The sequence below is a fragment of the Balaenoptera physalus genome (genome assembly GCF_965194825.1).
Source record: "Balaenoptera physalus genome assembly, chromosome: X".
In the NCBI taxonomy this organism is placed as follows: Eukaryota; Metazoa; Chordata; class Mammalia; order Artiodactyla; family Balaenopteridae; genus Balaenoptera; species Balaenoptera physalus.
In genome coordinates, this window is record NC_138903.1 from 39,995,484 (window position 1) to 40,018,764 (window position 23,281).

The following is a 23,281-nucleotide window of genomic DNA, read 5'->3' on the forward strand; positions in this document are numbered from 1 at the left end:
TTTCCTCACAGATGCAAAGATGTTTCTAAATTAGGAAGCAAGAGCAAATATATAATGATCTCAAACTGTTTCCTACCACATATGTTTTAAAATTCAAGAGTAATTCCTTAACAGGATAAAAAAGCATCTGCTTTAAAACAATAGCCTAAACATCCAGTATTATATGTAATTGAACTATGTGTCTGCGACAATCAGGAACAGAACAAAAATGCCCCTACCAACATCATGATTTAATATTTTTTAGGAGTTCTGGACAATGTAAGAAGTAAAAATATTAGCAAGAAAGAGACAAAAGCATCATTATAGATAGACAAAATAATGGCATAGGGAAACGCTGAAAAACTAAGAATAAATAAAAGATTTCAGCATAACCACAACTGAATCAAAAATATTCTTATGTACTAGCAATAACCACCTGAAAATACAGTGGAAGAAAAAGGCATGTTCACAATAGAATACAAAATTACAAAACACTTAAAAATAGTTTTAATGAAAACTCTGTGACCCAGATAAAACTCTAAAAGTATTTACTAGAAGATATAGGAAAACTTGACAAATAATAGGACAGGCAAAGTATATTCTGGATAAGCAGACTAAAATAACATATTTCAAATGGATATTTCATTGATGTTTTGGAAGGACTTGAAAAAATAATTCTAATTTCATCTGATAAACAGTCAGCCTATTAAAGATAATTATGAAAATTAAGAGTAATGTAGAAGACCTAACTCTCCTAGATTTTATACCTTACTTACTATTATGCTTCAGTTATTAAAACAGTGCAAAACCAGAGTAATAAGAGACACACTAGTGCGTGGAAAAGAATAGATAGTCTGGAAATAGGCTCTATTACATATAGGAATTTAACACATGATGAAAGAGGAATCATATCAGTAAGTGAAAAAAGTACTAACTTGGAAAACCATCAATGTATATCTCCACCTAAAATAAATATAACCCAAAATAAATATCAGATGGATTATCAGCTTAAATATAACAAATCAATCCCTTTTCCCCTCCAAAACAAATTATATATGTGGCAAAGCCCTGAAAGGGAGGATGACCATTCCAGACTTAAGAGAAAAAGACAAAATTATGAAAGAAAATGTTAAAATTTAACTACAAAAACAAGTTATAACTTCAATAGGCTAAAATATAAATTAAAAACAAGCAACAGGGCTTCCCTGGTGGCGCAGTGGTTGAGAAACTGCCTGCCAATGCAGGGGACACGGGTTCGAGCCCTGGTCTGGGAAGATCCCACGTGCCGCGGAGCAACTAGGCCCGTGAGCCACAACTACTGAGCCTGCGCGTCTGGAGCCTGTGCTCCGCAACAAGAGCCTGTGCCGCGATAGTGAGAGGCCCGCGCACCGCGATGAAGAGGGGCCCCCGCTTGCCGCAACTAGAGAAAGCCCTTGCACAGAAACGAAGACCCAACACAGCCATAAATAAATAAATAAAAATTAATTAAAAAAATAAAAAAACACAGTTCAAGTACTTTCTTTAAAAAAAAAAAAAACCAACATACAAGTTAGAAATTTAGAACATATGACAAAAGCTTATTTTATAAAAAAAATTTTAATTAATTCTTAAAGGATCTTAAAAAAGAAATGAAAACAGAAATTAAAATGCAGGAGAGGTTCAATTAAAAAAAGGAAAATATTCACTCTAAAAAAGTATCAGGTAAGTACAAATTAAAATAACAGTGAGGCACCGGTTTTGTTTGTTTCTCCTATTAAATGAGCCTGGTAGGGTTATCCATTACCCATGGGATTGTAAATTATTACAGTTCTTCTGAGGTAGTGTGATGCTCTGAAGAGCCATTTTAAAATTCCTATACTTCTTCTCAGGAACTCCATTTCCGGGCACGCAGCCCAAAGAAACAAACCAAAATATGGAGAAACATATGTGCAAAGATGTTCTTTGCAGCATTTTTTTTATTATACAAAAAAATTAGAGTGGGGTAAATTAAAGATCTAACAAGAAAGGAAGGATCTGGTGAATTATGGCACATGTATGTATTCTATGGAATATTATGAAGGCAGTAGTATGATGTTTTTTAAAACGATGCAGCAATAAGAGAAATGCTTAGGATACGCACAAAGGTCGAGTGAAAAAAACCCACAGGACTGAAAATGGTAACATACTACAATTATGTTTTCAAAACCATGTATATTTAAACTATGCTTTATAAACCATAATTATGCTTTTCAAAAACACTGGCACGGGGTGAGGGGAAAGTAACAACAAGCAAGCAATGGCGGCAACTCCAGTGGCGGGCTGGCTGAGACGCACACGAGGCGGGGGCGGAGGGGAAGGGTGGGGGGGAGTGGGGGTGGGGAGTAAGAAAAAGCAAGCAATGGCGGCAACACCAGCGGCGGGCTGGCTGCGACGCACACGAGGCGAGGGGCGGGGAGTAACAAAAAGCAAGCAATGGCGGCGACTCCAGCGGCCGGCTGGCTGCGACGCACACGAGGCATAGGCGGGGGCGGGGGGGGGGAGGGGCAGCTGTGGAGAGGAGGGAACAGACCTGAGGTAGAAGCGGAATGGGGGGGGGCACCCCGGGTTGCGGGAGTACTTCCGGTGGCCAGGGCGGGTGGGCGGAAGGAGCTGTGCCCTCCCCCCAACCTCCTCCAGCACTGGGTTCAGCCCCGCCCTCCTGCACTCCCTCAGCAGCCTGGATCTCTAGGCCACCAGCCCAGCTCAGGGGCTCCCGTGTGGGGTCCCTAAATTACCTTGCAGCGTTTTCGAGGGCTCTGACATCTCACAAGGGCCCTGTATTCCAAACCAAATAGAAAAGCTTTCTAGTCCCAGAAGTGCTTTGATATCCCGGAAGTGCCTTGACGCCCCGGAAGTAACTGTGCAAAAAAAAAAAAAAAAAAAAAAAAAGAAGTCGCCGTTTTTCTCGGGAGCTCGCTGCGGGCTTGGACGTCGAACCAAGCCTTCAGTCGATGTTGGATCTTTGTGACTTTTGCAAATAGTTTTGAGATCACAAACTCAGTGGAAGGACTTTGACATCTCTGGAACACGGAGAACTGTGACGGGCGAGTGAAAGAAAGGAGAAAGTTCCCTAAGCCGCGGGAGCGGCGCAAGGTAAAGGACCACAGGAGCGGCACTTAGGTAGGATCCCCCAGCAAACGCGGATGCCTCTGGGGGCCCAGTGACGTGGCCTCCTCCAGCCAGCCAGCTTAGGGCTCTGCATTACGTTCTGGGGAGCCTAGCCGCCCGGGTGCCTGAAACCTCAGAAGGAGGTCCTTGTGGCCGTCAAGCCGAGGTTTCCTGGGGTTCATCCTGTCAGGGAAATTCCACCTTCTCATTTTACTTCTCTTTATACTCTTCCCATTCCTCAGGTTCGCGTGCGGGTGGAGCAGCCTCCAAAGACTACCTGATTCGGAGCACTCCGGTTTCCTCTCGTCCGTGGAATCGCCTCAGCGCCATCCCCTTTGTGCTTTGCCAGTCCCGTTCTAGAAGAAATGGCTTCTCCAGAGGGTGCCTACAACCTTAAGGGTAATTCCAAACATAGTTTCTATAGCTCCATAAATCCTGAATTTGCTGCCATAGCTGAGGGTCAGAATAATGAGACTGAGAAAGCAAACGAGGGCCAGAGAAGCTGGGGTAGACAGCAAGACCAAGGCTCTTCAATGATACACGTGAAGGAGATCCAGGGCATCCTGGGAACATCGATGCCAGAAAGAGAGGCTGCCACTAGTACAAAATGGAGCACAAGACAGCAGCCCAACTCTGGAGGAATATCAGCCAGGGATGTCCCCTTCTCTGCTCCTCAAGGAATAGTGTCTGCCTCAGAGGTCAGAGAGGAGAAGAAAGAGATCAGCGACTTCTGTGACCGGAGAATGACGGTACATCGTGAGAAGCCACTTGGTTACCCAAGGGCACTCACTTTTGAAGAAGGCTCTCCAGCCCCAAAATTTCTAGGCAGACCTGACTATGATTCACAAATCCAAAAGCATCAAGATAAGAGTATGGTAATTGAGCGCCCTTCTTCGGGAGGTGGCTGGTCTGAGGTGAATGAGATTTCTGCCTTCAGTTTCCCTCAGGAGGAGCCAGTCTCACTCAGTCCCTTGATAATTTCAAAGCCTCCATCCTTCACAGCTGAGCCTGTCACCTACTGGCCTAATTTGTATAGTGGTCCTTGGCATAACTCTGCCAGCTACTGGCCCAGTAGTCCCAAGCCTCCTTGCTCTCTCTCCGTGGGCGGCAGCAGCAGCAGCAACACACCCCAGGTTGGGAAGAGCAGCCAGAGTTCCTTGAGTGGTTATCCCTTCAGTTTTCCAGTGTACTCCCCAACCTGGCTCAGAGAACTGACGGCATCCGAAGAAGATCAGTCTCTGAATTCTCATTCATTTCATTTCCCCAGAAGTTCAGAAGCCAGGATGAAGGAGAGGAGACACCATCTCCAAGAGGAGACACCATCACGTTCTTGGGGAGGATATACATCTTCTTGCCTGCCAAGGGACTACTGGCAACAAAGCCTACAGCAGGGTTTCATTGATACCCATTGTCACCTGGACATGCTCTATTCCAAGTTGTCTTTCAAAGGGACGTTTGACCAGTTCAGAAAAATTTATAGCTACTCCTTCCCTAAGGAATTTCACGGCTGCATCTCTGATTTCTGTGATCCTCGCACACTGAAGGGTGGTCTATGGGAGGAGCTGTTGAAAGAGGATCTGGTCTGGGGGGCCTTTGGCTGTCACCCCCATTTTGCACGTTACTACAATGTGAGTTACGAAAGAAATATTGTGCAAGCCTTACGGCACCCCAAGGCTGTAGCATATGGAGAAATTGGCTTGGATTACTCCCATAAGTGCATCACACCTGTCCCACAGCAGCACAAGATATTTGAGAGACAGCTGCAGCTGGCCGTGTCTCTAAAGAAGCCCATGGTGATCCACTGCCGAGGAGCTGAGGAAGATCTGATAGGCATCCTGAAAAAATGTGTGCCCTCTGACTACAAGATCCATAGGCATTGCTTCACTGGCAGTTACGCAGTCATCAAGCCCCTTCTGGACTACTTCCCCAACATGTCTGTGGGCTTCACTGCACTCCTGACTTACTCTTCTGCCTGGGAGATCCAGGATGCTCTGAAAAAGATCCCACTGGAGAGAATCGTCGTGGAAACCGATGCTCCCTTCTTCCTCCCTCGTGGGGTTCCCAAAAGCGTTTGCCCGTTTGCCCACCCAGGCCTGGCCCTGCATACGGTTCGAGAGATAGCCAGAATCAAAGATCAGCCACTCTCCCACACCTTGGCCACCTTACGAGAGAACACTAGTCGCCTCTACAATATTTAAGCAGAGAGGGCACAGTCAGGAGTCTTCCACAAAAGGGAGACCAGCAGCCTGACAACATTGACTTGGTTTGAACTCTGCCTGTGTCCCAGGTCAAGGGTGTGTTTGGCAAGCCCATTGGAACAGAAGAAACCAGGACAGGATGTTCTCCGCAAAACTTCTTCATAAGACTTCTGCTTCTGGCTGGTAGGGTGGGGTGCAGTGGGATGGGAGGAAGACTAAGGGGAACTGCCCTTGATGTTATTAGGGGTTTCCTTCCAGCCCAGTTGTGCCAGGGTAGTCAGTAGAGAAGAAAGAGTTCCATAAGGTTCTGGTTTGCTAATCCAAATCCCTGTTCTCTGCAGCCTGTGTTTCTGAGCAATTGGTGACTAAAGTCACCCTCCTACTTGTCTTTTAAAAAAAAAAACAAAGCAAGGAATGTTGAAGTTTAGAAGTGAGCTAGGTGTTTGTTCCGTTTATTCCCAAAATGTATTTGTTATTATAGGAATTCTATAGTCCATATGGGTTGTTGTTAAATTTGTAAATTCAGTGACTGTTCAACTTGCAATTTCTTATTTCTAAAGATAAACCAACAGTAGCATTTCATCTAAGAGGAAATCAATTTAGATAAAAATTAGTTAATAGTCATAATGTGCCAGGGAGGGCTGTGGGGGACCTTAGAATTGATGGGAGCCAAATCGGTTGAATTTTACAACCACTGAGGAGATGAGGTTTGAATCTGAACTGAACTCCCTCCCCACACTTGGATAATTCCAAAGCTCTTCAGATAACTAGCATACTAGTAATAGCAACTCTTCATTCAAATTGCTCTGATTCTTTAACAAGGCCCAAATGTAGATTACTTAGAAATACCATTCTCCACAAGGGCAGAAACAGAGAAGAGCTTCAGCTGCCCATTTGGCAAACAGCCTTCCTCCTTGAGAAGTTAAAATGAACCCACATTTTAAAGAAAACATTTGAGTTAGGAAATTTAACTTTGCCATCCAAGGCACACACCTAAGTCTAGGAGTCCGATTACTGGATGAGAAATTCCATTTTTAAAATGGAAAATCTCTTTTACTCTTGAAAACTAAATCAATGAAAAGAGGCCCAGCATACTCCAGACTTCTCTAGTTTCCTTTGTGCCTATTTATGAGGATCCAGAAAAATCAGCTGGCTCCTCACCATCTGGCTCTCAGCTCAGAAGTCTCCTCCACAGAGAAGCCCTCCCTGACCACCAATCTGTAAGTGTTCACCTCACCTGGGAGGAAAAAAAATCCTGGACTTACTATTTTGATTTAATCCTAGCACTTAGCCCTGTCTGAGATTGTGCTGTGAATAGATATGTGTGTTCATTGGTTATCTTCCCCACTAGATTGTAAGTTTACAAGCTTGTCAGTCTCGTTCACACTGTACATACACCCGATGTTAGAAGAGTGCCTGGAACAGAGCAGGCGCTCAGCAAAGATTTCTTGGATTAACATATGAATGAATAACTAACTTCATTAACACCTGGCAGTTAAATGATAGTATTTGGGCGAGGTGGCAGATATTAGTAAGAGAATAGAGTAATAAGCCATCCTAGTTCTAGCATTCCTCTTTAATTTACAAGGCAAGGCAAGGTTGAAAGGCCACCTGTATTCTGCCGGTAGATGTCATCCATAATAAAAGAAATAAATGAAAAAGATCAAGCTCTACCAGGAACTTGACAGTTCATATTTCCTATAAATAACACTGAGTATAGCATAGATTTCCCCTTTGTTGGGAGTCCAGTCTTCTGAGAAGAAGAAAGCCGTAGCTGAAGTGCTTCACTTTCCTTAGTAGAACAAAAGAAGCTGATGCAGTGTTAAAGGTGCAACTTGATTATATTTTTCAAGACAGAAGACGTTCAAAAATTAAGCCAATATTTTGAGTTAGGAAGGTTTTTTTCTATTTAATGTACACTTTAAATAGACATTGTTCACAGTGTGTCCCTCAACCCACTGGAGCCCTGAGCTTGTGATAAACAATTTTAGGAAAGAGGGTTCCATGGCACACACTTTTGGTAAATAACGAGTTGTACAAAGTTCCTCAGATTTTTTTTTCATTTCACATTTCCTGTGATAATGCTAATGTGAGCCACAAATACCCAAGAAGGTATTTCTCAAAGTTACTTCTAGATTAATTTGATTAACTTGAGGTACAATTCAGTGAGCTCAAGTTCTTTGGAAACACGACCTTAGTCACACTCTTGCTGTTGCCTTGCCCTTGTCACATTTTGTACATATCTCCACTCATCACATTCTAACATCCTCTTTCATTTACCTTTCTCACAACATAAGATCTGTGGAGAACACAATGTTATTCATCTGATTCTAGCAAAGTGACATTACCAAGTGGGCATTTTAAAAATGGGTGTGAATGAACGGTTGCTTTTGTAAGCGCACAATCAACAAGATAAACAGGATATACACATATTATAATTAAAGTAAGTTTCCTTTCCAAAAAAAAAAATGATCTCCTTCTTATATGGAGAAAATACTTTCCTTACCTGCTCCTCTCCCTCTACAATTTTCATGGCAAATGCATAGACCATACTCTGCAGTGTTTCTAACGTGCAGGAGAGAACCTTGCCATAATTCAGCTTAATTTCTTTAGGAATGGGAGTGAGCAATATAGTCTTTTCTGAGTGTAGTATATCCAGAGTGGCCTAAGTCAAAACTCACTATCTTCCTTTACTTATTTCTTGAATACAGTAAAGAACACTTGTTTCATCTATTCATGTTACTAGTAAAAAACAAAAAAACAAAAACAAAAACAAAAAAACACAAAAAACAAGAACCAAAAAAAACACAAACAAAAAAAACCACCAAAAAAACACAAAAAAACCCACAAAAACAAACAAAAAAACAACTTGTGATCCAGATGTCCCTCCCTCCCACCCTCCCTATCCCACCCCTCTGGGCAGTCACAGAGCACGGAGCTGATCTCCCTGTGCTATGCAGCTTTGAGACTACCAAAGAGCACAAAGTGGGGGGAAAAGTCCACAATCCTACTACTTAGAGACAATCACTTTAACAACTGGAGTAGCTCTTTGGAGGTTTTCTCTAATATTTCCCTAGTTATTGGCCAATTCCAGTGCTGTACTCCTTGAGTCAACTTTGCTACTTAATATTTACTATAATATTCGCTTCACTTTATAATAAGCATAAGCAGTGCATTTTATTTCCTCTAAATTTGTGATTTAAATACATTATTTTGTGTATTTTTGTTTGCTTTCCTGAGGAAATAAGCTAGAAGTTTTTTAATTCTGTTGTTTTTAAGACTCAACTCTTTGACTTTTTGTTCAAATCTATTCTGTTTACTGATTTATAAAATTCTGCTTTTAAGTTTATTAATTTTTCCTTCAGTTCTCAGATGTATTTTTTTGTGTTACGCTTTTCCTAATGCCTTAATTAAATGCTTGGTTTATTTTTAATTTAGGGGGGAAGAACAAAGTATTCAATATTATAAATCTGCCTTATAACTCTGCTGTATCTATAGGATTTTTTATTTTAATGAAGTTTATTTTCTCCCTATAAAAATTAATACATGTGCATTACAAAAATATGAAAATAGGAACAGAAAGAAGTGTAGGATGTTTCTACTACCTAGAACCCACTGCTTTGTTCATGTCTTTCCTTAACATAATTGTGATTCTATGTCAAATTTTGTATACTTTTAAAAAATTCATATTTTCATTATGCCAAATTATATATGCTTTTAAAAAATGATTGCTTTCATGCCCATACTCACTGAAGATTTATGTGCCACAAAATCCCACCACCAATCTATATACAATTTTCATGTTCTGGTGTATTTTTACTTTAAAAGTCTTTTTTCTTTTTTAATGTAGTTAAAAACGCAAAGTATATATGTTTATTAAGCAGAGTTAAAGAAGGAATATTTACAGGTCCTAGAGAAGGATGATATAAGAAGCTTTTTCCCCCTTTGATTAAGATTTCAGCTCTATTCATTGTTACTTTTAATTTGTAAAGAATTGTCAGTTCAAGTGTGAATTCCAAAAATTAACATCTATTGGAACAACTCCCTTGAATGGTGAAGAATACTATATTTTTTCTCTTTATATCCCTATCTTGCATTTGTCATTTTATTATTGTTCATTGTGCTTTTATCTTCCAATAAACGTTTAAAATGTTTACACTGTTTTCAACTTTATTTATATTTTATAATTACTTATAAGTTTGTTTCCATTGCTCACCACTAACCCTTTTATTTCATGACTTCCCTCATGGTTGAACTGTTTAATTTGCTTTACAGCTGGCTGGAGTACATGTTCAAGCAACTTTCTCAGGAAAAGTATGTGGATGGCATATTTGTGAGAGATCATATATCTGAGAACATCTTTCTGCGGCTTTCACTAATACCTTGGCTGAGTCTAGAATTTGTGGGTCACAAACATTTTCCCCTAACAGTTACAGACATTGCTTCCCTGTCTTCTGGCATGTAAGACTGCAGAGAATTCTGATGTCAACTTCTCCTTCTTTGGGGGTTAAACTACTTGTTCTCTCAGGATGCTAGGTAATTTCTTTGCTTTATCCTTGAAATTAACATAAAAAATGCCAGACTATATCTAATTATTGGTCTCTTTTTGTTATTTTCTCTGGTACACGGTAAGCATTTGATCTGTAGATTTGTGTCTTTTTATAGTCGAGAAAGTTGGTTTTGTTTTTATTATTTTCTTATGGCGTGCTTAACTGATTTGGTTGCTTTTAATCTAGCTTCTAATTCTTTAGGAACAATTGTCTATATATTATAAGAGCTCCATCCTCTGTCCAGCCTTTCATTACCTATCTCAAGCTCTCATATCTGACCTTTTCCTCTGCATTCTGGGAGAATTTCTCGTTTGCCTTTTCCATCACTCATCTCATTTTCTCCAGTTTCTTTTTTTTAAATTTTACTACATATAATGCTTTTTAGTTTCCTCACATTTCTTCCTTCTTCAGCAAGTTCCCTTTCCTTTTCACCTACAGTCTCATTCAGCAATATTTTAAACATATTCTCTTGTTCTCTTTTCTCCTTCTAGACTTCACTTTAGTTTGCTTTAAACGCTTACTTTGTTTTGTAGACTTCTTTGCACTCAATAGAAAGCACAAAGCAAATCGTTACCAAAAATATTCATTTTCCTATAGAAAGCATATTTTTAAAATAAATATTTTTTTTCCTCTGCCTCTTAAATACTATGTTCTCCTCCATTTACGTTGCAGAGCCTTTTCAGAAACCTTCTGTTGGGTTTCTTTGTTCATTCTTGAACAAAGAGCAGTCTATCCAGGCTGATGTTTTTCTAAAAATAGGGTGGGCAGGTCTTCTTTCCTTCCTTCACCGTCCATTCCAATGTTCTGATTCCTCCTCTCAGTGGGAAGCTGGTTGATAGAAATTCATATACAGCATGTTAAGGGAAGCAGGGAGGGAGCTGGGGCCATGGAGAGTCCCCTGCAGGAAAAACTTCAGATTTTTCCATACAAAAATTTTATAAATTGACCTGACCTCCACTCCGGGAACAGAGCGAATATAGCCAGTCCTTCGTGTGCATTGCCTGTCGCATCAGAGAAATGCCCTAATGCAGGGCCTGCTTTTTCCCTCAGTGTGACTATTCTTGGGCCTCCTAGTGACACTCTTAATCCATCAATAGCTGTGAAAGTAAGCCAAGTGGAAGCCCCTACAGGTTGTCCTAACACCCCGACTCAATTCTTGTCACTTTCTTAGGAAGTGAAATTGCATGTTGGTTTTGGTATAATTCTTCAATATGATTTCATCTGCACTGTATCTAGTGGAAATTCTTCACAGTTTGCAACAAGAAGATGGACCTCCCCCCTGGCCTCCAACACTATTATGGTTTCTGTGTATTTAAAAATTTTGAAGTCATTTTAATTGGGATTGTGAAGGTGGAGAGGTTCATCTAAATATCAATGCCTAAGTTATAATCTCACTCCAAATTCTCATTTTTTCCTCACTTTTTTTTGATAAATTTATGTTCCTATGGATACTGTGTTTAAATAGGCATATCATTTTAGAAAATTCAAGTTATACAAATCTGAATCTCATTTAGCTTGTTGAACATAAGAGATGGTCAATAAAGGTAAATTCAATAAATAAATGACAAAAAATACAAACTATAGAAAGATGATTTCCAGAAATTTTTCATATTATAAAAATATTATCATCATGAATCCATTTATAATTTATGCTCCAATTTTCATGACTGAATCTAGGGTGGGTTTAAGATGAAATGCACCTAACCTATATGGACAGCATAAGCATTCATCAAATTTATTTTTACTTGTCTGCTTCTTCTTAAGACCTGATTTTATGGTTTATAAAAGGGGAAAAAGATGTGACTAGAATGCTAGAATATTATTCTTGTAGCTGTATCACTAATTAACCATATAACTGGTGCAAACCACTTAAAGTCTTTGTTCCCTGGTTAACCTTTTAGCAAAACTTAGAAAATCAACACTTGCTCACCACAGGACAGTGCAGCACTATTTAAAGGATTAAGAAAATTATGTATATATAACAGCACTTTGGAGAGAAAATGAATGTATAAAAATACTGAATAATATATAAATCAGTGTAGGATGCAAAGCTAGAAGCTTAAAAATACTGTCAAAACCACATCTAAAATTGTCTTTTCACATCCTTATGGAATCTATTGGGCAAGGCAATTTAAAAACACTTGATATTACTAAGAGAAGAGGTTCAGACCCACTGCTTAAAAATAAGTCTTCCTGGAAAAATAATTAGGTTGAGAAGAAGGGGGTAACCCTATCCAACAGAAATCCCATTGCTAATCATGGGGTTTCATAAACTGAATAGAGAAAAATGAATATTCAAATATTCAATATTAAAGATACAAAAGAAAAACAGCACCTACAATATAAAAGACAAAGAAAAATATTTGGTAAATATATATATAAAATTTACCAAGTATTTTATATATATATATTCAGAGGGAATAATAATGGGACCTGAGGCAAAAACACTCTTTCTTGCCATCATTTTGAGATATTATGTACTTTAAAAGGCTGGATTCCTCCCAAAAGAGTAAGAAGAAAGATGCTTAGATAAGATGCCTTTTATGTTCTCCTCCAATCGAAAGAATCTATTCTATACTTCTAATAATTACTCAATAAACTGGACTCCCCTGTACATTAGATTGTCCTACTGGTTTCAAAGTATGTCCCTTACTTCCCACAAGTGCATCAACAGCTGAGATCACAAAATGGATACTTGATATGGAAAGGCTCCTGTATCAAAAGCAAAGTAACACAGACCAACCCAGTTACAGAGCACCTGCTAAGTTCAAAGCTCTATACGGAGGGTACAGCATTCAATAAAACAATCTCTCCAGCTACAAGGATTACACAGTCAAGTAAGGGAGATTAGACTATATGCAAATAATTGCAAAACAGGGAATGGTACCTCCAAATAATTATAATGCGCTGGAGATAAAGTGAAAAGCCATTAGGAGAGAGAGACAAAATAATATTCTTACAAAGCCATTCAGTATACATCGCTGAGCACCTGTGATGTGTCAGGCACTGTGCTAGGCTCTGAGAATTCAAAGATAAATGAAAATAGCCAACTCTGATTAAGTAGTTATAATGGGTCAGGCAATGTGTTAAGTTCTTTTACACTCTTATCTCATTTACTCCTCACAACACAGCTCTAAAATAGGTAATATCGTGATACTTGTTCTACAGAAATCAAGGTTTAGGAGGTTAAATAATTTACCCAAGGTCTCGAGATAAGAGAATAGGACAGCTGGGGTTAGAACCCACACTGCCTAGCATCAGAGGCCACCTTCAGAGGTTAAGCATTATGTCCTGAACTGCCACAAGACCCCCACCACACTCCAGCTCAGTGAAGGACACAGAGAAGAGTAACAGGGCTATTCTAACAGGGGTTTGAAAATGCTCCAGTAGGAGGGGGAAGTGCGAACCACCTGAGAGAGCATCAAGAAGAACGCATCACAGTGGAGGTGACAAGTGAAGTGAGTCTTCGAGGCTGAGAGATGAAAGAACAACTGCGTGCGTGGACAGGTGGGTAAGGGCATTCTCTGTGGAGGGAACAGCATGTACAAAGTTACAAGAGCATGGTAGTATATGGTATGTGGGGTCCTGCGAGTCGTTCTGTGTGGCTGAGGGCTGAGTGGGGAAGGGGTGGCAGAGGAGATGAGATGAGTAAGGTACAAGAGCCAAAAGACAGGTGGTCCCCAGGCCATGCAAAGCTAAGTCAAAGGACTCTAAATATTTTAGAAAGTTAACCCTGTAGCAGAGTGGGCAGTTGAAAGGGGAATCAGATTGAAGGCAGGGATGGCGCTGAAGAGGCTACTCTCTGGATGAAAGATATGAAATAGGATAGCAGCAGTGGCCTTCGAAAGGAGACTGATGAAAGGGAGATTTTAGAGGGAAACGAGAGGACTGGGGTCAACTGATCAGTGACAGAGGGTAATGGTGGCTCTCTTACTTGTTTAAATATAAACAAAAATATATAATTTAGTGACTTAACATTTAGATGTAACTCAAATAATGAGCCAATGTGGACCAGGCCCAGCATGGTAATATAGTCCAAGAAAAGGCTGAGCAACCAACAGCAATTGAAAACTCTGTCTCACCTTAGCTCCCTGAAGAAACTCTAAAGGTGATCCAATTTATACTCCACATCTCCACTTCTCACAAAAATGCCTTTCCTCTCTTTTTCAAGTCTTGTCAGTCTCACATTTCCTCACCATCAGCTCTAAGACATCTCTCTCCCTCTCTCTCTCCTCCCCTCAGCTCTTTCCAGCCCTTCTCCCTTTTCTGCATCCCCCAAAGCCTGAGAATCTGACTGAAAAACTCAGAAGAATCCTTAGAGGATGGAGCGGGGTGGGGGGGGGGCGGGGAAGTGGAATGAGCAAAGACAAATTTTTGTTCAGCAGGCAGGGTGTGGGGAAAAGGAGAAAGCTGGGAACACACATTACTAATATTATCCCCATTACATATCAGTAAGAACCAAAGCTTCAATTAATAAAGCTGACTGTAAAAGCCAACTAGACGAGAATTGAAAAACAGCTTTATTTTTGAAATTCAAACACAAATGTAAAAATGAATGCTCTGATAATCATCAGAGAAATGCAAACCAAAACCACAATGAGACATCACCTCATACCTGTCAGAATGGCTATCATCAAAAAGTCTACAAATAACAAATGTTGGCGAGGATGTAGAGAAAGGGGAACCCTTGTACACTGCTGGTGGGAGTGTAAATTGGTGCAGCCACTATGGAAGAAAGTAAGAAGGTTCCTCAAAAAGCTAAAAATAGAACTATCACATGATCCAGAAATTCCACTCCTGGGTATGTATCTGAAAAAAACAAAAACACTAATTCAAGAAGATACATGCACCCCAATGTTAATAGTAGAATTATTTACAATAGCCACAATATGGAAGCAATCCAAGTGTTTATCAACATATGAATGGATAAAGAAGATGTGATATATACAGACACACAGTGGACTACTACTCAGCCATAAAAAAGAATGGAATTCTGCCGTTTGCAACAATGTGGATAGACCTAGAGGGTATTAGGCTTAGTGAAGTTAAGTCAAAAAAAAGACAAATACTGTATGTTATCACTGATATGTGGAATCTAAAAAATAAAATAAATGAATTAATATCACAAACAGACTCACAGATATAGAGAACAAACTACTGGTTACCAGTGGGGAGGGGGAGGGGCAAGATAGGGGTAGGTTTTAAGAGATACAAACAGCTATGTGTAAAATAAATAAGCAACTAGGATATATTGTATAGCACAGGGAAATATAGCCATTATTTATTTTATAATAACTTGAAATGGCAATTCAATCTATAAAAGTATTGAATCACTATGTTATATACCTGAAACTAATAAAATATTATAAATCAACTATATTTCAATAAAAAGTTTAAAATAAATAAATAAATAAATGCCCTGAAACACCAGATGAAAAAACTCAACAAGTAGAACCAGAGATAGAATAAAATACACTCAAAAACAGATTTTATATTTTAGGCTAAAAAGGAGGGCAACAACAGGGTAGACTACAAAGGAAGTAAAACTTTGATTAAACATAAAAGGGCCTACATGAAGTTTCTAGAACCTAGATGACAATGGTGTAAAATCTTTGAGTTTAGAATAATCGGAATGTAAATACAATTGTAGTAGTCTATTACTGACTGCTATTAGTTCAGAATAGTGAAAAAGTAAAACAATAATAAATGTAGTTATTTATCACCTTTCCCCTAAAAGACCATTAAGTGAATTTGCTAAAATAGAAGACACATGACAAACTCTCTTAAACAATAGAAGACTTTTTAAACTAACTTAATACCCACAGAGTAAATGGAACACTGGGGAACAACTGGAAAGAGCAATGCATCGATAGCTTAATGGCTACTTTTTAGAATTCACTGGTCTCAATGGTGGCATCTCCAAACTGATTCTTCTGGAATATGGCAGAATTTGTGCCAAAGAAAAATGCAAGAATCCTGCAGCACAGGTGATGACTGGGATAGTCCCAGCTTCTGCTTCACTTCCCCTAGGAACACCGCCCTGCCTACCCCACGTAAGAAAATAAGCCAGGCCTTAAGCAAAGGAGGAGAGTTAATTCTTCAGGACTACATACGATGAGCTGGGCACTTGATGTGCATTGTTCATTTGATGCTCATGGCAACTCTAAGATAGGTTTGTTACTCTTACTTGACAGATGAGGGAATTAAGACCAAGAGAGGTTAAAAACATAGCCCAGATGAAATAGGTAATAAATGGTAAATCCAGGTTCTGAACCCATCTGTCTAACTGAAACCCTTGCTCTCTCCACTACACCAGAGAGCCTCCCATTACAGGGGTGTTGCAGGAGGACCATGTTCCCAAGGGATACCCCAACCAATGTACACAGAGTTCATTCAAACAATGCTCCATTTGGAGAGACATACATACCCTGGGTTCAATCCTAGAGGTAAAGGGAAAGGAAAAGACCCTGGCAATAACGATGATGATTCTACTTTCCTAAGAAGAGAAGTCAGCAATTGCAAGGCCTGCGACAGAGGAAGACAAAGTAGGCAAAGGGAAGAAAGTTAAATAGGGCACACATGATGGAAGATGAATAAAAATGCATGAAAGGAAAGAGAATGAGGATGAAGAGACAGACGAAGTCCAATAAGAGAGAAAAAGAAATAGAGAAAGAGGTCAAAAGAATGCAAGGGGAAAGATTAAGGAGGTTGAGAGATGGGATATAAGAAAAGGAAATGGGACAACATTGAAAAAAGAATGGAGATAAGCATTTCTGTCCCCATTTCAATAATGTGGAATTCATGCCCTCCCTGCCACCTCCCCATTTCTGATGTCCTAGAATGAACGGCCATGCGCCCTCAATTATTTGTACCTCTGATAAAAGGTTTATGATAATGACATGTGTCCCTGAAGAATCCTCTTTATTAAAAGAACTATTACCACACTAAACAGCACAATGAATTTCATACTCAGAATAGGTGTTTAAATACAGGAGCATAATTAAAATAAGTAGAAGGATATGAACAATTCTAACATGTTTAAATTTAGAAATTAACAATGCTAAATGTTTTTAAACCTCTGAAGGGAGTTAGGAGAGCAATTTATTTGAAAAAAATAAAACCCAGCATGTTTAAAAATAAAGGAATATCAATCCAGAGAATGAAAAGCAATTATAAAAATAACCAGAAATCTGCCATGGTGAATTATTACATGTGAATTGGCTGCACTTTCTTTATATACATACACAGCATCAAAGCTGTGCCTCAAATCTTAAATCCCAAACAGTGAGCCAGACTCCAGAGAAGACATACTATAAGATTCCATTTATATGAAGTTCAAGAATAGGCAAAACCATGGTGATGCAAGTCAGAGCCATGGAGGAGGGCTGAATGGAAGGGGGTATGAGGGAACTGTCTAGGGTGGTAGAGATGTTCTATATGGTGTCTGGGGTGTGGTTACCTGTGTATACATTTGTTAGAACTCATGGGACTGTATGCTTAAAATGGGTACATTTTATCATATACAAATTATACCTCAGTAAAGTTGATTAAAATAAAGACTCAAACAACAAAATCCTAGAGGAATACAGTGTTCTGTGTCTTGATTGTGGTGGTGGTTACATGAATCCGTACCTGTGATAAAATTTCATAGAACTATAAACTAAAGGGGAAATATGAGTGCATGTAAAAACTGGTGAAATTCAATTAAGGTCTGCAAGTTTAGTATTATACTAATGTCAATTTCCTGGTTTTGATAATGTACTATAATTGTATAAGATGTTGTTGTTGGGGAAAGCTGGGAAAAGAGACACAGGAACTGTCTTGTGCCATTTTTGTGATTTCCTGTAAGTACAAAATTATTTCAAAAATATTTTTTTAAAAAAGAACAAGGATTATATAGTTAGTATTTGTACAATCACCCACCATCAGTGTTAAAAAAGGGTGAGCTTACTATAGGGTAGAATCCTGCAAATACAAAATTCAGGAAGGTAAATAATCTTTTAAATGTTTCCAATAAACCTGCGGCTGGTCTGAATTCAGAGAGGGAAGTACTTTTTAATAAATAAACGTTACTGTATAGATTAAAAATTCAGATCAAAATATAAATCAGCCTAAAATATAAGTCAACAAATCAAACAGTAACTAACAGTTCCTAATTTGTGAACTAAAATGTTATACATGATAAAGATTTTTGTGTTCAAAAAAAAAAAATCAGTATGTACAGAGAACAGCCATGTGAAGAGGCAGCAAGAGGGCGGCCATCTGCAACCCAAGGAGAGAGGCCTTAAGAGAAACCAACCCTGCCAGCACCGTGATCTCGGACTTCTAACATCCAGAACTATGAGAAAATAAATTTCTGTGGTTTAAGGCACCCAGTCTATGGTATTTTGTTATGGCAGTCCTAGACTAATATATTAAACTGTAATTTATATGCCATAAGCTCACCTCTTGTCAGTATACAGTTCAATGACTTTTCATAAATTTATAGACCTATGTGATCATCACCACAATCCAGTTTAGAACACTTCTATCACCCCCGAAACACTCCCTCTCCCACTGCCAACCCCAGGCAACTACTGATCTGCTTTCTCTGATATATTTGCCTTTTTTAGAATTTCAGATAGATGGAATCATACAATATGAAGTCTTCTGTGTCTGCTTTCTTTTACTTAGCATGTTTTTGAGGTTTATCCACATTGTACTATATACCAGTAGTTTCTTTTTATTGACAAATAGTTTCCATTGTATGGCTATACCACATTTTGTTCATCCATTCATCAGTTGATGGACATTTGGGTTGTTCCCTGTTTTTGGCTATTATGAATAATGACGCTATAATCATTCACATACAAGTTTTTGCGTGAACGTATGTTTTAATTTCTCTTAGAAATATATGTAGGAGTGGAATTAACTGAGTCATGTGTTAGCATATATTTAACTATTTAATAAACTGCCAAACTGTCTTCGAAAATGGCAGTACCATTTTATATTCCTTCCAGGAATATATAGAAGTTTCAGTTTCTTAACATCCTTGTCAGCACTTGGTATTGTCAGTCTTTTTAAGTTATAGCCATCCTAATGAGTGTGTAGTGGTATCTACTCAGGTTTAAGCTCAAAAAGACAATTTTAACTTTGGGCTAATGAGAATAAGCCACAGGCCTACTTATTGATAAAAAGTTTAACCCTGAGGGGAGGGTCTTAAAATTTTGCCTGGTAACCACACTCTAGGTTTTAGAAAAGAGGGGAGGAAGAACTCTCTCCTCTTCAGTCAGAGACTCATTTATGAACCTCATTCTTTTTATTCCAAATACATTTATTCCAGATTTGGGGGTTTTAATTAAATGCCTTCTGAATTTCAAAAGATTAAAGAAAGCCATAATGCATGATGAAATTAGAAACTTTATCAGTTTAACGTAAATTTAAAGAAGGTAATTTTGTGTTTTAGAAATAGATGCAGAATATACAGTTGAGAATTTGGGGTATGACATGTTTGATTTCAGGCAAGCCTTTTGATTTCATCTTTAAAGCTAAGTAGCTAAAGATTGTGTAATTGTGACCTAAAACATGGGATTTAAATGGCAATGTATTACAATCACATTGTGTTATAATTATACATATCGGTGTCTTTTATGAAATGATTCTAACAGGTTTCAGATAATCTGAAAGTTACATAAACCTATGGAAAATTTTTCATTTGACCTTTTGGGTATGGTTTAAAGGTATAGTATCTGACACATTTTCTAGTTATTTTTAAATTTTTAATTGTATTTTATTTTTATATACGCTGATTATATTTTGTAACATTCCTAATTGGCTTTAGGCAAAACTTCAAGGATCTGTAGTCATGTATTGTTCTTTGCCAATCATACAAAATTCTAGCCTACTTGATCGCTCCTTGATCCCCTGTGGGAAAACTAAAAATTTTGGCTGGTATTGGGTAAGGAGAAAAGCAGCCCCTGACATGCAGGAGCCAGCCTGGCACTATCAGCTGGCCTTGGTGCTGCTACAAGCTGGTCTGGCAGCCACAGCAAAGCCTTGGTGTTCTCCCGCTGAACATGAACACTTCCAGAAAATACCATCCTCAGACAAGGCCGCTCTGTGACCACAGTGGATCAAGACCAAAAAAACAGACCACTCCATAGCTACATCTAAACACAGACAGAACATAAACATTGTCCAAGCCACAAAATGCCAAATATCCTCCTGTCCTAGCTCATGGGAGTGACGGCTGCTTCTCTCCCAATTACAGATGTAGCCTCACTCTAGTCTGCTGTCTCCATAAATGAGATTTATTAAGATACACAGTCATAAAAAATGGGCAGAAGAACTGAATAGACATTTTTCCAAAGAGGAATGCAGATGGCCAACAGGCACAAGAAAAGATGCTCAACATCACTAATCATCAGGGTAATGCAAAACCACAATAAGATATCAACTCAAATCTATCAGAATGGCTATTATCACAAAGACAACAAATAACAAGTGTTGGTGAGGGTGTGGAGAAAAGGGAACCCTCGTATACTTTTGGTGGGAATGTAAACTGGCGCAGCCACTGTGGAAACAGTATGGAGGGTTCTCAAAAACTAAAAACAGAACTACCATAGGACCCAGCAATTCCACTCCTGAATATGTATCTGAAAAAAAACCAAAACCACTAATTCGAAAAGTTACATGCACCCCAATGTTCACAGTGGCATTATTTACAATTGCCAAGCTATGGAAGCAACCTAAGTGTCCATCAGCAGATAAATGGATAAAGAAGAAGTGGTGTGTAGACACACACACACACACACACACACACACACACACACACACACACACACACACACACAATGGAATACTACTCAGCCATAAAAAAGAATGAAAATGTTTGCCATTTGCAGCAACATGGATGGACTTGGAGGGCATTATGCTAAGTAAGATAAGTGAGACAGAGAAAGACAAACACTGTATGATATCACTTATAGGTGGAATCTAAAAAACACAATAAACTAGTGAATATAACAAAAAAGAAGCAGACTCACAGATATAGAGAACAAACTAGTGGTTACCAGTGGGGAGAGGGAAGCGGGTAGGGGCAATACAGGGGTAGGGGATTGAGAGGAACAAACTCTTAGGTATAAAATAAGCTGCCAGAATATATTGTACAACATGGGGAATATAGCCAATATTTTATAATAACTGTAAAAGGATGGAATATAACATTTTAAAATTGTGACTCACTATATTGTACACCTATAACTTACATAATATTGTACAGCAACTATACTTCAATTAAAAAAAAAAAAGATACACAATCATAGAAGTACCCCCGCTTCCTGAGAGCACCGAATCCAGAGCAAGGCCTCACCTCCTTCGATCCTCTCCAAAATTACCTAACACAAGCCCAAATCTTATAGTAAGTCTTTTCTAACACCTGCTTACTTAGACATCCCACAGTTACTCAGGGTATATGTTTTCCCTCACTGCAAGGAATAATAAACCAACTTGTTCAATTAAAAAACTACATCAAGGTGACCCAAGAGATCAAATTATACTTTAAATTTTTATTTCCATATTGTTCAAAGCATAGAGATCCACACAGTACTAAATAATCAGCTCACCATAAACTCAATGTCAATGAATGCAAAGTTATTAAAATTCTAATTCTGTGGTCAGTAGTTTTGATTATAATTATTATGTATACAGTAGATGGAAAAAACGAAATATTTCTAAATGCATGCATACCCCGTAGGATCAACCTTTATCCTGCCACTTACTATAATAGAGTCATTTGCAAATCAGCCAACAAATTAGGCTAACTAGGAGCCATCGACAAATGAAGAGAAATGAGTGTATAATTGTAGAGTCTATGTAAATGATGCTTAACATCCAGATAAAAGTCATTAAAAAACATTCAGTCATTTGAGTATTTCTAACTAGTCTGACTTTTTTATAAGAGCAGGTAACGATAGCAACGGCGGCGTATTATAAACTACTAAGTGCCCAACTTCAATCAACAATGAAGCAGTAGGTGACTGATGTAATTAGAAAGAGCCCCAGGCCAGGAGATCCAGGGTCTGGGCTCAGTTCTAGGATGAATTTCCCCGTAGTCATAGACTACACGCCACAGACTAAGACTCAAGACTTAGGTAGAGACTGCTAGAGGTAAAGGGGTATTAGCAACCAGCTAGCCAAGCCCCACATCACGGTCAAGGAAACTCAGGATAAGACGCATAAGGTGAAAAAGCCACAATCAGAACCCTGACTCCTGCCCCACTTCTTGCCAATGATTCCTCATTTATAAAATGAGAACAGTCATCCACGTTTGCTTCTTCCTGGTAGACGTGCTGGGATGACGACTGGAACTCACTGGTTGAATATGTGCTGGCTTGTATTTAAATGAATTCAACGAAATGACTAGTCTTCGGGCAGTAGGTGCAGTATCAGGCAAACTTATGTTTGGCTATTTGCATAAATCCTCCCACTGCCAAGGGTTTTAAGCAAGTCAGGACTGTGTTTCTCAATGGGAGCAGTACTGGCATTTTAGGCAGAATATTCTGCCCGGTGGGGGGTTGCCGCAAATATTAATACAAGGCTGGCCCCCAGCTACTCAAATAGCAGCAGCACCTCTGGGTCACGTCTGGCCCTAGGGCGAGGCAATTTAAAACATCAAAACTAATGCCAGAAATCCATGATGAACAAAATACCACCATGTTAAACAAATATGGAATCAGTGCTACTGATTTTTCTTTTTGCCCCAGGCTCCAGTATAGCTCAGCATGGCGGTTACTGATCCTGTCTTTATTATAACATGCCGGCATTTTGTTCAACCTGAATTTTTTTGCATTAATTTTTAAGATATTTCATTAAAATATTATCTGGCGGATTACTGAATTTTGGGGGTGCCCCTTAAATTCTGTACCCAAGACAAGTGCCCCACTTGCTTTATCCTAGTCCGGTGCTGCTGCCGGTCATTGCGACAACTTAAAACACCTCCACACATTTCTAGACGCCTCCCTGGGTTGAGAACCTCTGAAATAGGGGCTGATTTTTCTCATTTAACAAGAAGTCCGGAGACACACAGCCCAGGCCTGAAACAGTGGCTGCATGATGCCATCCGGGCCCTAGATTCCCTTTATCTCTGCTGCAGTCACAAGACGGCTGATGTGCCCCCAAGGAATTATGTCCTAGTTCCAGAGAGGAAAACAAGGCAGGGCGAAGGGCAGGAAAAACATACCAGCTGAGCCTGACTCCTTTAATTAGAAAAATACCTTTCCCAGGAGCCCCACCCAATAAACCTTAACTCACATATCATTGGCTAGAAGTGAGCCAAGTGGCCAGCCCTAGCTGCACGGAGCCTGGGGGAGGTGAACACCTGTAAGTGGGCACGTCTCCAGCCTGAATAAAACTAGTGTTCTCTCCATAAGAATGAAGGGGAGAGTGAAG

At 39.2% G+C, this 23,281-nt stretch overlaps 1 protein-coding gene and 1 pseudogene across 2 annotated transcripts in view; one reads left to right on the plus strand and one right to left on the minus strand.

The window, feature by feature from the left end:
* Positions 1 to 23,281, minus strand: part of EFHC2 (EF-hand domain containing 2) — a 208,047-nt gene that overhangs the window by 129,675 nt on the left and 55,091 nt on the right.
* On the plus strand, positions 2,357 to 22,943 carry LOC309652723 (putative deoxyribonuclease TATDN2 pseudogene; annotated as a pseudogene). The gene is made up of 2 exons: positions 2,357 to 2,473; positions 3,122 to 22,943. The product of its transcript is annotated as a putative deoxyribonuclease TATDN2 pseudogene (transcript).